Source organism: Drosophila rhopaloa, unplaced genomic scaffold (genome assembly GCF_018152115.1).
Source record: "Drosophila rhopaloa isolate 14029-0021.01 unplaced genomic scaffold, ASM1815211v1 contig_170, whole genome shotgun sequence".
NCBI classification, from domain to species: Eukaryota; Metazoa; Arthropoda; class Insecta; order Diptera; family Drosophilidae; genus Drosophila; species Drosophila rhopaloa.
Window position 1 is genome coordinate 413,137 of NW_025335051.1, and position 16,621 is coordinate 429,757.

The following is a 16,621-nucleotide window of genomic DNA, read 5'->3' on the forward strand; positions in this document are numbered from 1 at the left end:
ACAAAAAGAAGTTGCGAAGAAGTCCGTTCACATATACTGGTTTGGACTATGCCGGTCCCTTCGACATCAAAAACTACACGGGACGAGCCTGTCTCATTACAAAGAGGTATGTGTTGGTGTTCGTGTGCTTCGCCACCAAAGCCATCCATTTAGAGCCTACGTCCGACCTTACGACTGAGAAATTTCTCGCCGCTTTCACTCGTTTCGAGGTTGCCCCCGAAAAGGAAGCCCTACTCTCCTCAATTTTTTTGCATCAGCAGCTGCTCTGGCAGTTCATTCCTCCGGGAGCCACCCACATGGGAAGCTTGTGGGAGGCAGGCGTTAATAGCTTCAAGGCCCTGTTTTATCTACCGCCACGCGAAAATACACGTTCGAAGAGCTGACCATCTGGCTAGCATCGAAGCAAGCCTGAATTCCCATCCGCTCACGCCGATGTCCGAAGAACCGCTGACCTGTTGGCATTTACGCCTGGGCACTTTCTTGTTGGATGGCCTCTTCTCGCCATGGTTGAATCCGAGATAAAGGGGGACACCACATCCATTATAAACCGCTGGCAACACCTGAAGGCTCTTCATCAGCAATTTCGTCTGCGATGGAAGGAGGAATATCTCAAGAAACTCCATAAGCGGAATACAAGAATTCTTCGTGCCGGGGAGATGGTGGTTGTCAAGGCAGACAACCTTCCATCCAATAAGTGGTGATTAGGCAGAATTGACGAGGTGTTTCCAGGATTCGATGGCCATGTTCGTGTAGTCGAAAGCCGCACTGCGCGGGGACTCATTAAGCGACCATAGCGAAGGTCGTCCTTCTTGCTAAAAAATATAAGTCAGAAAATACAAAATAAAGTTTTTGTTGACTTACGTACAATTATGTCGAAGCAGGTTCGTTGGGCCCATCGAAGAGGCTGTAGCAAATTACTTTATGTAAAGGTATTTAAAGAGATTTACTGACGCGCTTAGCGTATTTGATTTGCACGACTGGGACTTACAACATGATTTTAATAATAGTAACGAACTCAAATTAAAACCATCTAATCCAGTTCCTGATATACACAAAAAAATAATTAAAGAATCGAATCTGTCACATCACGTTTCTAAATTCCACTCCCTTATTCTACAACTTTAATTCGGAGACTGTTCATAGTGAAGATTTTCCTTAGATAGCTCGCTACATCCACAGTGTCCTGGCTTTCGCCGGCTTTTAGCGGCGCTGAGGCATGATCGCCTCGAGTGATCACACCGCCTCTTTACTCTTGTCGATTTAGTGTGGATATTTCTTCATTCTGCGCGTGGCGCGAGCTGGTTAGGTTATGAGGTTGCAGTCAGTTGCCTGGTAACCTTCCAAAAGATTGGATGATCCTAAATCATCATGGCCGCACATGGTGTGCTCTAAGTCGTGGTATCAGCGTAGTGTGTAGGGTACAGCACGTGGCTTTACGGCTTGGAGTCAGCGCATTCTACAGGTTGTTAGCTGGTTTATACTCGGCAATACACATGTTTGCGACATGCCTGCCATATACTCTCAGTTTAGCTTCGAGGCATACCCGAATTTGTATGTCGGACATACTTTTGACCGAATTCCTGTTAATTTAGTTTCCTATTTATTTCTGGCCCCCGATTTGTATATTAATGGAACCCTTGACTTAGGTCAAAGGCTTGAAAGACAGGCCGGTCTTAACCAAATCTGCAAACTCAAATAACCCAAATGCCAAAAGTCTAAAACGACTAAACATACCCAGACTCTAATAACTATAATTAAAACCCCACAAAGGGCTTTCGATAGGGTAATTGTAGATACAATTGGTCCACTACCCAGATCAGAAAAAGGAAACGAATATGCAGTTACATTAATCTGCGACTTAACAAAATACCTTGTCACAATACCTATACCAGACAAAAGTGCGAAAACTGTAGCCAAAGCTATATAAGAAGATTTTATTTTATTTTATTTATTATTACGGTCGAATAAAGACGTTCATCACGAACATGGGAGAAGAATATAAAAATTCGATAATAAAAGATTTATAAAAACTAAAAAATTAAAAACGTAACATCCACCGCGCACCACTATCAGACAGTAGGAACCTTAGAGCGAAGTCATGAGCATTCAATGAACACATCCGGTCCTACATATCACTCAACAAATCTGATTGTTACGTTTGGCTCCTCATACTTACAGTTTTAGCACTACACCCCCAATGGCACATGATTATTGTTCATATGAGCTGGTATTTGGTAGAACAGCAAGCACAATTTAATAGCGTTGATACTATATAGACCCGCTATATAAATTAGAAGATTATGCTAAAGAATCTAAGTGTAGACTAAACCTAGCACATAAAAGAGCTAGACTAATGCTAGAGAATAATAAAATAAATCAAAAAATCAGATACTAACTTAGTCTGTCCGTTTCTATATTGTCCTTTTTCACATCTCGCGATCTCGTTTTTTTTTACTCCTGTTGGGGAATAGGGCTCCGCGCGTAACAAACACTAGTGTATCAACGTCCGAAAAATTACAGTAAGGGAAATTGAAGCAAGAGACAGTATAACAATCTTGAGCAGTAAACATAAAAAAAGGAGTTCATAAAGAAAGGTTCAAAATTGTTATTTCATAATAAGTATAATTTTCTTATTAACACTTCAAATATGGCCATACGTAGAATAAGATCCATTCATAGAATTAGATCCATACATAGTGTTCGCGCACTTTGCTTTTTTTTTTTTATTTGTTGAATAGTTTAAGGCGGGAGCGGGAGCGCAATAAAGATCTAATCGCTCTCGCGAATTCGCCCCGTCTCTCGCCCCCTTCGTTAAGTCAGGCTTAAGCGTTTATATATTGAAATTAAAAGTCAGTGTTAAATCGAACCGGATCCAAACCGCACTCCCTTTCGTCGCTCCGTCGTTATTAAAATCGTCAAAGATCCACCAAGTCGCGTATTTATTAATCCAATAAAGTTTTAAGTTTTTCATGGTGACCCCGACGTGATAATTTGGATTTTAGAGATTTTAATTTTCACCAAAAATAAAATCAAAAACTCGCGGTACGGCAACTAATTTTTCGTTTTTTTGGAACTGCGTTGGAAGTCTGCTGACCCCTCCCTCTGGCTGCTGTTGAAATGGAAAAAAGGAAGTCTCAAGCCCAAAATTGGCCAAGCAGGTATAGAGTGCGAAAAGTTGAAAGCGAATCTGTGGCGTTTTTTAATTGTGTTTTGGTAGATATTTTGGTATTCGGTAGATAGCTGGCATTCTAACCAAGAAATAAATAAAACTTGCATGTACTAACGATTATAATTACATACATACATCCTGTGGCATGCTGAAGACGGCGGTCCTTCAGAGGGAGCGGTGTTCGCGCACTTTGCGTTTTTTTTTTAATTTGTTGAATAGTGTAAGGCGGGAGCGTGAGCGCAATAAAGATCTAATCGCTCTCGCGAATTCGCCCCGTCTCTCGCCCCTTCGTTAAGTTAAGCTTAAGCGTTTATATATTGAAATTAAAAGTCAGTGTTAAATCGAACCCGATCCAAACTGCACTCCCTTTCGTCGCTTCGTCGTTATTTAAATCGTCAAAGATCCACCAAGTCGCGTATTTATTAATAAAGTAAAAAGTAAAGTATTAAGTTTTGCACATAGAATAGATTCATATATAAGTATATATATACAAAAAACAAAAAAATAAGAATGATTTAACAATTTTAGTGTAGTCAGGAGTCACACCATTGTTTTTTATGTATTGGAATTTAAAATTTTTATTAATACTGAGTTATTATCAGTATTGAAAATTGTAAATTTTTGCTTGAACTTTGCACGTTTGATGAATAGACCGAGGTTATTTGCCGATTTAATCGTCACAACTTAAGTTGGCACAGCTTGGTCAACGCTTTAAAGTTAATAAGCCCATTTTGTTCTTATTTATTTGAATTAGGTTACTCTAACAAAACTCACATTTAAAGTTTTTACTTTAATAACTATATACATTTATACATACATTTATTAAAAAGAGGGATATATAATATGCACACTGTATTTTATACATTGTTGCATAATGTATAAAAAAATATTAAATATAAAGTCTGAGTCCCAGTCGCTAAGCCAAGTTATATTACAGGTTGCCCCTACATCTTGTTCCGCCTTTCTTGTCGCAATTATCTGCCGCTCTCACCTCAAAAAAGCAAAGAAGAGAGTACAGCTTTGTACAACCATGTTCAGGGCAACCCAGTTACAAGTAATTTGAGGTTCCCACATCCCTTTATCGTTAACTCCACAATATATTCACTTATCAGAGTTGGACACTTCGTTGGGACTTACTTTCCCCATTCGCATCTACATAATTCTCAAGCTGCCGACATGGTGAGGCATTGGTCCAATAGTCCTCATTATCGTCGGAGCACTGGATTGTGAATGCCAGGGATTTATTTTTATCTCTAGTGAAGCCCCAAACTGAAGAAACAACTCCCCAACAACCATTTAAGAAGTGTGGCATTGATTTTATCTACACATATTAACAGATTAGAGGAATGTGTCCTACAAAGTCGTTTCTTTCGGTCTGTTTGTTTGCAAATCCATATGAATGGCTACTCTATTAATATTTCGCTACATTCCACCCAAAGCTCTACAGAATGTTGATGAAATCAATATTTACTTTTGAACAACTTTGTATAAACACAGCCTATGTGTAGGCCATTCTTACCTGCCCAAACTCCGCTTCCCAGTAACATTGAAGCAATCTCTTAGTGCTCTTTTAGAATGCTCAATTCCGACACTGTTTACGCCGCTCTCCCCTCGTTTAAACTGCCCGCGCTTCCCTCGTAGCGAATGCCCACTCGCCCGCACTGGCCAGGCTCTCCCGCTCTCCCGCTCTCCCGCACTGGACGCTTGCGATTCCAGGCTCTCCCGCCTTCCCGCTCCCGGAATCTCTCCACTGCGCTTTGAAACGCAGCGTTCAATTAGGTTTAAGTTAGTCTTTCATTGTACCACTAGTGAAATACATCGCCCGGCCGGTCCGCGCTATAACCCGAAAAGTTCACCGAGGTTTTTTTGTTTCATTACTTTGCGCACCGCGATCGAGTGTCTCTTCACCACGTATTTTCCAGCTTGCGACCCGGCTACGTGCGACAGCCGCAACCACCGACGAAGCTGCCCCCAAGCGACGACATCCCCGACGCCCCAACTCTTCATTTTTTGGTCCATTCGAGCCAGATAAGTGCCAATTAATTAATTTTTGTATTAACTGCCGATCGACAGTCAGCCATTCGAAGAACATAATTCGTTTGACTTTCTGTACGATTTGTCTAAAATCCAAGTCCGATTTAATCCGACGACGGCAGTTAGTAAATTACAATTCCAATTCCGTCTTTTATTTCTTCGTTCTCTTTTAACGTGCGGCCATATTGCCTATTTTCTAATTCCTTTTCGTGTGCATATTGATGTACAAGTTTCATATTCGCATTTGGCCGTACATCCACTAAATATACATCCAACATCAAATCGAAGAAAAATAAAAAGTAGAAATCCAAATTAAAGTGTGCAAATAAAAAGTCAAGCGTACAGTGAAAAAAATTAATTTCAAAAAATTCAGTGAACAGTGAAAAAAATAAATCAATTTAAAAATTGAGTTCAAATTAATTTTCCACAAAAAAGTGAAACAAAAAATTAAGTGTTCCGCCAATTTCGGCCCACAAATATTTTTTTGATATTAATTTTTTATTGTACATCCGCTGTGACAATATTTGCTTACATTATTACAAATCCAAATACAGTCCACAATAAATCGAAAATTTACAACACATACCCGCCGGCAAAATTTACAATAAAATTTTCCGCCATATTGATTACATATATTACATCCATATTACATATATTACATCCATATTACATATATTACATCCATATTACATATATTACATATTCCATATATATATACATACATTTATACATATTTTTTCTACACAACTACACCCCAATTCCGAAAGCTCAAGTATTTCCGTCGGCCATCCAATAAATATATATAAAACGAATTCCTAAAGCTGACGTGAAATAACTTTTGTGTCTCAGTGTGTTTTACTTATTTACATATTTTGGGCACTATCCATCCATACATCTACACATACACGCGAATTGCAGTACCGCAAAAAGCTCGATAATCCCGCGCATTCCAGCGTCACCAATACACAGCCCGCAAAAGTTCGGGCAGTTGTTTTTCAATCATCCAATTAATAAATTAATTAATAAATTCCAACAAAATTAATAAACACCAAGTTCAACTCCAATAAAATTAAACAAATACTGAGAATTACTGCCAGTTCCAAAAAAGAAAAAAAAAAAAAGGGGAAAAAATATAAAATACTGTCGCCATCGCGGAACTAGTGGAATCAATTTATTAATTTATTGATTTATTAATTTGTTTCTTCGGTTTCACATTTTTTTTTCAAAAAAAAAAAACGCCCTTTCCAGTATTTTGTCTTCTTATTTATTGAGCTTGGTAAATCTGCAGATACATCGATACTCAATTTTTTCTTTTGGGGATAAAAAAGAAAAATTCGAAAAAAATACCACCCGCATACCACTGAAAGGTATTATTTTTGTTTTTTTTGTCTCCGAATATTTTTTTAAAATAAAGAAAAACAAAACCAATAAACTCCAAACACTGCCGGGGACATCCAATCCCATCCTAATTCGGCCAACCACCCACTATAAAATACTAAACGACAAATACCTCATCCAATCCAGTATTTTTTCAGTATTTTTATTTTGTGGTATTTTTTTTGGTATTTTTTTTCCATTCTTGCTCCATCGTTCCACCAAAAGCCTGGCGAATATTTCAACAATAATTCAGCCACGCATATCGACTATTTTTGAGCTAGTCGATATCCTATTTCCACCGGTCCATAAGTGGGTCCGTAATTGTTTCTCTGATTTTTGTCCGAAACATCAGCGCGCACATTCCATCCTAACAGCATCCTAGTTTGGTATGTCCGGGGAAAGTTCCAACAAACTATCCCCTGTTCCATCACCGAAAATACCAAAAATCACGGTAAGGACGCCCACACCTAAAAAGGTCAAGACGTCACCTCCCAAAAAGGCTCCTTCTTCCATCGAAAGAACCACGCGAGCCAGCACAAAAATGGTTGCAACGGCTGCCGACCTCGCTATGAGCCAATTTATTGAAGTCTCGGATCGACTGTCCGAATTGGAATCGCGGATAAATATTCCCTCGGCGGTCCCTCCTACGTTATCCGTCCTCAATATTCGCCGAGACGAAATCCGAGAGGTATGGATCCGCATCAAAAAGAATACGATGCCTGTACCGCATGCCTTGTAGCAGCCGGAGAAGGTGCAGCTGACAGCTTGCCAGTCCTCAAGGCTAAGTACGGGTATTGCTACAGCGCGTACGAAAGGTGCGGTGCCCAGATAGCAGACATGATAGCGCAAACTCCGCAACTTCCGCAACCTTCCCCAACGCCAGCTGATCCTTCTCAGACATACATTCCGTCAGGCTGCCGGCTTCCGCCGTGCGATACCGAAGTTTTTACCGGCGACTATCTTCGTTGGCCAACCTTTAGGGATCTATTCACGGCAATTTATATCAACAATCCCAGACTCACTCCTGTCGAAAAATTATTTCACCTTAATGCCAAAACGAGTGGCGACGCTCACAATATAGTTTCAAATTCACCCCTTACTAATGATGGCTTTCGATCAGCGTGGGATAACCTCACTGAGCGTTTCGAAAACAAGCGATTGTTAGTAAACAGTCAATTAAAGATACTTTTCAATGTACCGTCCGTCACACAGGAGTCTGGGTCAGCCTTGAAAGAACTTCAAAGTACCATCCAGGGTTGCCTTACTGCACTAGAAATGTCCGGTATTCAGGTCGAAACTTGGGATTGCCTCTTGGTATATATGTGCTCGTCCAAACTCCCAAAGCTTACGCTTTCCCTATGGGAGCAGTCCCTCCATAACAAAGCCGAGATCCCTACGTGGCACGAGCTGAACGTTTTCCTAACGGAGCGTCACAGGACACTAGAAGCCATAGATGATGTACGACCATCAGGTTCTAGTCAGACTCAGCCCAGGGCATCCACTTCCAACTCGGCGTCTCGAAGAATAAATTCATACGAGACAAGGGTAGCACCTAGGCAACTTAGAGGGTGCGATCTCTGTAATAGAGAGAACCATCCTGTACGCACATGCGCCAAATTTCTCCAGATGACGGTCGACCAACGCATCGCATATATAAAAAGAAAACAGCTGTGTTTAAACTGCTTTGCGCGGACACATCAGTTGCGCGACTGCGAAAGCGCACATAACTGCTTCACGTGCCGCGGCCGCCATCACACGCTCCTACACCGAGGCAGCCCATCCCCAGCGCGCGCAAATCCAACGCCAACGCCCAGATCCAGACCAAATACTCTCGGTCCCTCGGCTGCCAGTGGCACGCAGTCAACGCTTCAGAATTATTTTGCGGCAGGCACTCGGTCAGTCCTCCTAGGCACCGCTATAATTAATATATGCCATCGAGGTTCCAATTTCCAAGCGCGAGCCTTAATAGACTCCGGATCTGAGGCGACCTTCATCACTGAGCGCCTTTTCAACCTGATTAAACTGCCGTTCCAGGTTATCCGAGCACAGGTCTCAGGACTTAATCAAACGGTCTCCGCTGAGACCAAAAAGATCTGTCAATTCACGATCCGTTCTCCAACCCGGCCTAGCTTGCAGTTAAACACCACTGCCTACGTGCTTCCACAAATAGCCGGAAATCTTCCTTCATGTCCGCTTCCGCAACATTTCCTGCGAGACCTTCCCGAACTTCCGCTAGCGGATCCAAAGTTCTATGAGAGCGCACAAATAGATATTCTAATCGGGGCCGATATACTTCCATCCATTCTACTAAGCGGTACCCGAGCGAACATCTGTGGCTCGCTTCTCGGTCAAGAGACTATTTTCGGCTGGATTCTAACAGGACCAGTACCAGCTCCGAGGCATGATCAAATATCATCCTTTTCCACGCAAGTTGCACACACGTATGAAGCGTCTCTCGATAAACTCCTCACCAAATTCTGGGAGGTGGAGGATCTGCCAGTAAAAGTGGCAAAAGAATCCGACGTGATTTGTGAGGACAATTTTCTTCGGACCACCACAAAAGACGAAACCGGCAGGTATGTCGTGAGTCTCCCTTTTCGAGATCCTGAGAACATTAATTGCTCCCTGGGACATTCCAGATCCCAGGCGCTGGCTCAATTCTTAAGAAACGAGCAGCGGCTAAAAAGGGACAGTACGTTAAAATCCAAGTACGACTCAGTTATTCAAGAATATCTCGACCTCAATCACATGAGAGAAGTCCTTCCTACCCACGATTCAGCATGTTACTACCTGCCACACCACGCAGTGTTAAAACCGGAGAGTACGACCACCAAACTTCGAGTGGTATTCAACGCCTCCAGCCCTTCAGACAATGGGGTCAGCTTAAATGATATCCTTCATGCTGGCCCGGTCCTACAGTCCGATCTAACCATCCAGATCCTGAAGTGGCGATATTTCCGATTTGTGTATAGTGCTGACATCGAAAAAATGTACCGGCAGATCTGGGTAGATCCGAAGCAGACAGCGTTCCAACGTATCTTATTCCGCGATAGGGAAGGGTACATTCGAGATTTTGAGCTAAAAACTGTTACGTTTGGGGTCAATTGTGCACCGTTCCTGGCAATTCGGGTACTGCAACAGCTGGCGACCGACGTGCAACTAACCCATCCGAGGGCGAGTAAAGTTATTCGTGGTTGCATGTATGTCGATGATGTCCTTTCGGGAGCTGACTCTGCAGAAGAGGCTCACCTCACCATTCGCGAGTTGCAGAGTGCCCTCGATTCGGCTGGTTTTCCATTAAGGAAATGGACCTCCAACCACAAAGAAGTTCTGGCTCATATCGGAACCGATCATCTTCTAAATGCCGATTTCCTCGAAATAGATACGGAAAGCACGGCGAAAACTCTCGGAGTCCGTTGGAAAGCAACATCCGATGAGTTTTTCTTCGCCCTCCCCGACCTATCCACCGAAGCTACACTCACAAAACGGCATGTTCTCTCCCAAATTGCGAAGCTGTTTGATCCAGCAGGCTGGCTCGCCCCTTTCGTGGTCTGTGCCAAGATTTTCATGCAGGAGATCTGGCTGCGTGATCTAGGGTGGGATGATGAACTTCCCATTGAACTGTGCCAAAAGTGGCGTGATTTCCTTAAAAGCTACTCAGTCCTAGATCAAGTCCGAATTCCCAGATGGGTTTCCTTCCGCCCAGAATTCCGAGTGGAACATCACGGATTCTGTGATGCCTCTCAAAAGGCGTACGGTGCTGCGATCTATGTGCGCGTCGAGATGGGGCACACGACGCTAGTGCATCTTCTCACGGCCAAGACGCGCGTGGCGCCAGTAAAAACTGTGTCGCTTCCCAGACTAGAGCTGTGTGGAGCTCTATTGCTATCCGAGATGGCCGAATCCATCCTCCCCCATATGCCGATGCTGTCCTCGAAACTCCATTGTTGGACCGATTCCACGATTGTGCTTGCATGGCTAGCCAAACCAGCATGCCAGTGGACAACGTTCGTTGCCAATCGGGTAACAAAGATCACCCAGTCCACAGAGGCAGCCAATTGGTCGCATGTTCAATCCGAACACAATCCAGCTGACTTGGCCAGTCGGGGCGTGCCATTACAAGAACTGGTCGACAACTCCCTGTGGTGGCATGGGCCCACTTGGTTGCAAAAGCCACGAGATCAGTGGCCTGCCCAAAGCACCGATTTACAGGTGACCGAAGTGGAAAGGCGTCCTGTCAAGGCCCACGTTGCGTCCAGTCCGACAGAGGACATCCTTGATCGCTTTTCCAAGTTAAATAGAGCTTTACGGGTCCTTGCGTATGTCCACCGTTTTGTCCAGCGATGTAGGAAACAGTCGCCGATTCCGGAAGTCCATCTAGAAGCCCAAGAACTTGTCGCCGCTGAACGGCTCATGGTCATTAGCACTCAGCGCAGATATTTTGCTAACGAATATCGCTGCTTGAGTCAAAAGCGTCCTGTGTCCGCGGCAAGTTCCATCCTCTCCTTGAACCCTTTTCTAGATGAGAAAGGGCTTATAAGGGCGTGCGGCCGAATAACGGCCTCCGAGAATTTGCGATATGATGAACGACATCCTATAATCCTCCCGTACGAATGTGCACTCTCTCGACTACTGGTAAACTTTACGCATCTCATAACGTTGCATGGAGGTAACCAGTTAGTCGTACGTCTCACCCGGTCCAGATATTGGGTTCCGAAAATAAAGAACTTGGTAAAGGCCGTTATTAACTCCTGCAAGGTCTGCGTTATCCATAAGAAGCGATTGCAAGTTCAGATGATGGGAAGTTTTCCGAAAGAGCGAGTCTCTTTTTCCCGGCCATTCACGTACACAGGGATGGACTACGCCGGCCCTTTCGACATAAAAAATTACACAGGCAGAGCTTGCCTAATTACAAAAGGGTATGTGTTGGTTTTCGTGTGTTTCTCTACGAAGGCCATCCATCTAGAGCCTACATCCGATCTGACGACCGAGAAATTTCTCGCCGCTTTCGCTCGGTTCGTATCCAGAAGAGGTTGTCCCCGTCAAGTGCAGTCCGACAATGGGAAAACCTTTGTCGGCGCTGCCACCCTGCTCTCCCGAGATTTTCTACAAGCCGTAAAAGAGTCTGTGACTGATGCGTATAGTCATCAGCAGCTCAACTGGCAATTCATTCCTCCGGGGGCACCCCATATGGGAGGCCTGTGGGAAGCGGGTGTCAAAAGCTTCAAAACCTTGTTTTACAAGTCCACCGCTACTCGAAAGTACACTTTTGAAGAACTTTCAACCCTCCTAGCGAAAATTGAAGCTTGTCTAAATTCCAGACCGCTATCTCCTATGTCTGAAGATCCCACTGATCTCTTAGCATTGACACCAGGGCATTTTCTAGTCGGCGGACCTCTTCTGTCCATAGTGGAACCCGAATTAAAAGGGGAATCCAAGTCCATTGTAAATCGGTGGCAACACTTAAAGGCGCTCCATCAACAATTCCAAGCTCGATGGAAAGAGGAGTATCTCAAAGAGCTCCACAAGCGTAACAAGTGGCAGTCCCCGACCGCAAATCTCCGCGTTGGCGACATGGTAGTCGTCAAGGAGGACAATCTGCCCTCGAATGAGTGGCGCCTTGGCAGAATCGACTCTGTCTTTCCGGGGGCTGACGGCAATGTCCGTGTCGTCAGCATTCTCACGGCACGTAGGATTATCAAGCGTCCCGTGACCAAGGTGGTTCTTCTGCCAGGAGAACCCTCCAACCGTCTTCCTCAACCAACATCCTCCACATAATTCCCCAACAATCCTCGCCATCGAAGCATCTCAAATCATCTTTTTTATCCATTACTCCCCACCAGATCACATCATGGTTCCTCGTCCACGCAGCGCTCAGGCATTAGAAAGCAGACGTACTCGAGGTATACATTCCTACCGATGCCGAGTCTGCCGTGGAATCCATCCGCTTCGAAAGTGCCAGAGGTTCCTAAAGCTGAGCGCAGAGAAGCGGCTTCGGGCAGTGCTGATTAATAAGTACTGCTCAAATTGTCTCGCCCACGAGCACTCCGACGGGAGTTGTCGCAGTGGCGACAAGTGCAAAACGTGCAACGGCAAGCACCACACGCTCCTCCATATGCACGAGCGTCCCCTGCCGTCGGCTAATCAACAGCGTTCGCGCCGGCAGAATCCGCCAACTCGCCAAGCGCTAGCCCCGGCAAGGCGCTCGGCATCCGCCGCTTCTCAGCAGCGCTCGCGCCGGCAAGATCCGCCAACTCGCAGAGCGCTTGCCTCTCCGCCGCGCTCAGCCTCCTCGGCACCGGCTCCGTCACTGGCGTCCATTCTCCAACGGCACAGCGTCAATGTCCTGCCGACGGCCATGATCACTTTGGAGACCGGGCTGAAGACCTTCGACACGGCCGCCCTCATCGACCCGTGTACACCGACGAGCTGCATCGACGCATCATTGGCATCCGCGTTCCGCTTGCCGACTACGACCGTCGGCGACGAGAGCATCTGCACGGCGACAATTCGGTCAAAGTGCGACAACGGCTTCAAGCTAGAGGTCGTCTTGAAAGTGGAGCCGAACGTCCGCATCCGCACCCCCATCCGAGAGCTCTCGGACACCGTGGTCGGCAGATACGGAGACCTCCCGTTGGCCGACAAACGTTTCTACTTGCCGGCAACCATCTCGGTAGTCCTGGGTGCGGATGTCTACGCCAAGGTCATCCGACCGGGCTTCCATCTGGTCGACGAGGGACTCCCAGTGGCCCAGAAGACGGCATTCGGGTGGATCCTGTCCGGCGCCTGCAGTCAAGCCTAGGCGACAGGAGTGGGCTTGTTGTTTTTTTCTTTCGCAACGCTAGCGATTGCAAGGGGGGCGGAATGTTTACGCCGCTCTCCCCTCGTTTAAACTGCCCGCGCTTCCCTCGTAGCGAATGCCCACTCGCCCGCACTGGCCAGGCTCTCCCGCTCTCCCGCTCTCCCGCACTGGACGCTTGCGATTCCAGGCTCTCCCGCCTTCCCGCTCCCGGAATCTCTCCACTGCGCTTTGAAACGCAGCGTTCAATTAGGTTTAAGTTAGTCTTTCATTGTACCACTAGTGAAATACATCGCCCGGCCGGTCCGCGCTATAACCCGAAAAGTTCACCGAGGTTTTTTTTGTTTCATTACTTTGCGCACCGCGATCGAGTGTCTCTTCACCACGTATTTTCCAGCTTGCGACCCGGCTACGTGCGACAGCCGCAACCACCGACGAAGCTGCCCCCAAGCGACGACATCCCCGACGCCCCAACTCTTCAGACACTAAACCAGATATACATCGGTAACGCACAACCACCCAGCGTATACGCTGACCTCGGGTCAAAAATGTCATGTTTTTACACTTTGAAAGGCATTTAGATCCGATTGAATGTGCACTGTAAGTACACGTCATGTACATCTACGTACATGAGGACACTCGGCTCTGTCAGGAGTAGAGGGAGATCCTTTATAAATAATGTAATGAGAAGTGGGCCAAGGTGGCTCCCTTGTGTTAGAAGATCAAAATGTAATCCCTTTCTTTTTTTTTTGTATGCTTTGCTATTTATTTATTGAATCTTCTCCTTTCGGATACTAACAATAAGTGTATCAAAACAATAAGTGTAGTCTGGTTCTGCTGGATACCCGAGTCAAGTCTCTTGCGAGATGATTTGGCTGCACAAAAGTTTTTCTTTGTGGGTCGTTTTTTGTTTGTCTATTTCATCTTTTACTGCAATAATGCCGAGGTCTCTGTGGATGTTTTGATTGCGAATATACCATGGTGCCCAATAATAGTCCTCAGGATTTTCGATGTTATTGCTGCTCGCGTTCCCCCATAGCTGGGAGCCATTTTAATATTTATTTTTGTTTTAGATGTAGTTTCTTGCATTCGATGTGTCTTCTTCAGGTTATTCATCTGTCCAGGTGGACGCCAAAGAACGTTTCTTCTTTGACTTGGGGAATCGGCGAACTTTTCAATGTTAGTTGAGGGCATATTTGCCCGTTTTGAGTAAACGCAATTTGTTTACATTTTTATACCCTTGCAGAGCGTATTATAATTTTGGTCAAAAGTGTGCAACGCAGTGAAGGAGACATCTCCGACCCTAAAAAGTATATATATTCTTGATCAGGATCACCTCCTGAGTTGATATAGCCATGTCCGTCTGTCCGTCTGTCTGTCCGTCTGTCCGTCTGTCTGTTTCTACGCGAACTAGTCTCTCAGTTTTAAAGATATCGAATTGAAACTTTGCACACACCCTTCTTTTGTTTGCACGCAGTATATAAGTCGGAACGGCCGGGATCGGACGACTATATCCTATAGCTGTCATGTAACTGAACGATCGGAAATGCCATAACTTTGGTGTTTGTAAAGTTAGGAAGTTGAGATTTTCTATAGGTTTCATTTTTGGCCAATCAATCTGACCTACCGAATTTCATGAGAATCGGCCGACTATATCTTATAGCTGCCATATAACTGATCGATCGGAAATGCCATAACTTTGGTGTTTGTTAACTTAGGAAGTTGGGATTCTATGGGTTTTATTTTTAGCCAATCAATCCGACCTATCAAATTTCATAAGGATCGGCCGCCTATATCCTATAGCTGCCATATAACTGAACGATTGGAAATGCCATAACTTTGGTGTTAGTAAAGTTAGGAAGTTGGGATTTTTGATGAGTATTAAGAGTGCATCATATGAATAATTTTGGAGAATATAATTTACAGAGTATTCTGCAAGGGCATATCAACTTCGGCTCCGCCCGAAGTTAGCTTTCCTTTCTTGTTGTTCATTTATTTTATTACGCCAATCAGATAGCTAGCTGTTAACTACGCTGAGATGATTGGCTAGCTTTATTGTTGGTCGGGGAGGGCAACTCGAGCGACTTAGATTTGCAGTATTGTCTGCGAACGTAGATGTTGTTAGCTGCTCGTTCGTAAGAATATCCGCTGAATATGAAACGAACAGAGTAGGCCCAAGTGCACTTCCTTGCTGGACTCCAGGTTCGTTGATGTAGTTGTCAGATGTTATTGTGATGCACCTTATTGCGAAGACTCTGTTGAACAAATACGACTCAAGGAGCTTATGTAGGCAAGTTGTTTTGATCTTATGCATGAGGCCAAACTCGTTTTCCCTAATGTAAATTGGTTGTGGTTGAATTTCAGCTAGGAGACAAATCTGATTTTGTTGGATCTCCCGGGTAATTCGTTGTCTCATTGGAGACGGTTTATTTTTAGCTATTTACCCACAGCGGTGTTCTGCGGGCTACGCTTACGCTTAATTTGGATGTAGCGAACTCCACACCGTAGGAGTAAGAGTGAGTAGAGAATGTGAGTAAGATTGTGCTCTTTGGGTATCGACTGTCAGTAGGGCCGGGTTACTCTTTGTAGACGTCTTTTGCACTTCGCTATTGCTATCTTTATTTGGTTCGTCAGACATTAAATTTTGAGCATGGCACTATGATAAAATAACTTTCACTTGTTTTAATAACATGGCAATTTTTTTTTTGTTTTAGCGTCTTTTTGCCTATTTTAAATATTTTTTTTTTATTTCAGTGTTAGCTAATATACATAAATCGCATTTACAATTTAATAACTAATTTTGCGAAAGGAGTAACTATCTACTGTGGCCATCGACTCGACAATTGAAAAAAAATTTGTGATTTAACATTATTTGTGATTTAACATTAGATGAGAGGGGATATTAGATAATTAATAGGGGTGTTTAAAAGGTGGTTGTGGCGTCGGACATTGAACCATTGGTGTAAATCCATTTTTTATGGGAGTATTTGTGGGTAACTTCTTCGAATAGCTGCTTAAACGTTGTGATTGGAGTCCTTGATTTTTGGAAATTATGAAGTGTAGTGTCCGGTTGGCGGTGTAGTGTAATTTCCACGGAGGGGATGGAATGACTTTGTTCCAACGATAAGGCGATCCTATGTTGTGTCTTTTGATAAAAGTTATACATCTTCGTATCGTGTATTGGACTTTGAATTTCCTACGGTGCTTCGAGGCAACTTCATAGTCCTTTAGCAGAATAGAGT

At 44.4% G+C, this 16,621-nt stretch overlaps 1 pseudogene; it reads left to right on the forward strand.

The window, feature by feature from the left end:
• The first annotated feature begins 503 nt into the window (after positions 1-503).
• LOC123037546 lies at positions 504-11,858 on the forward strand (annotated as a pseudogene).
• Positions 11,859-16,621: the final 4,763 nt, after the last annotated feature.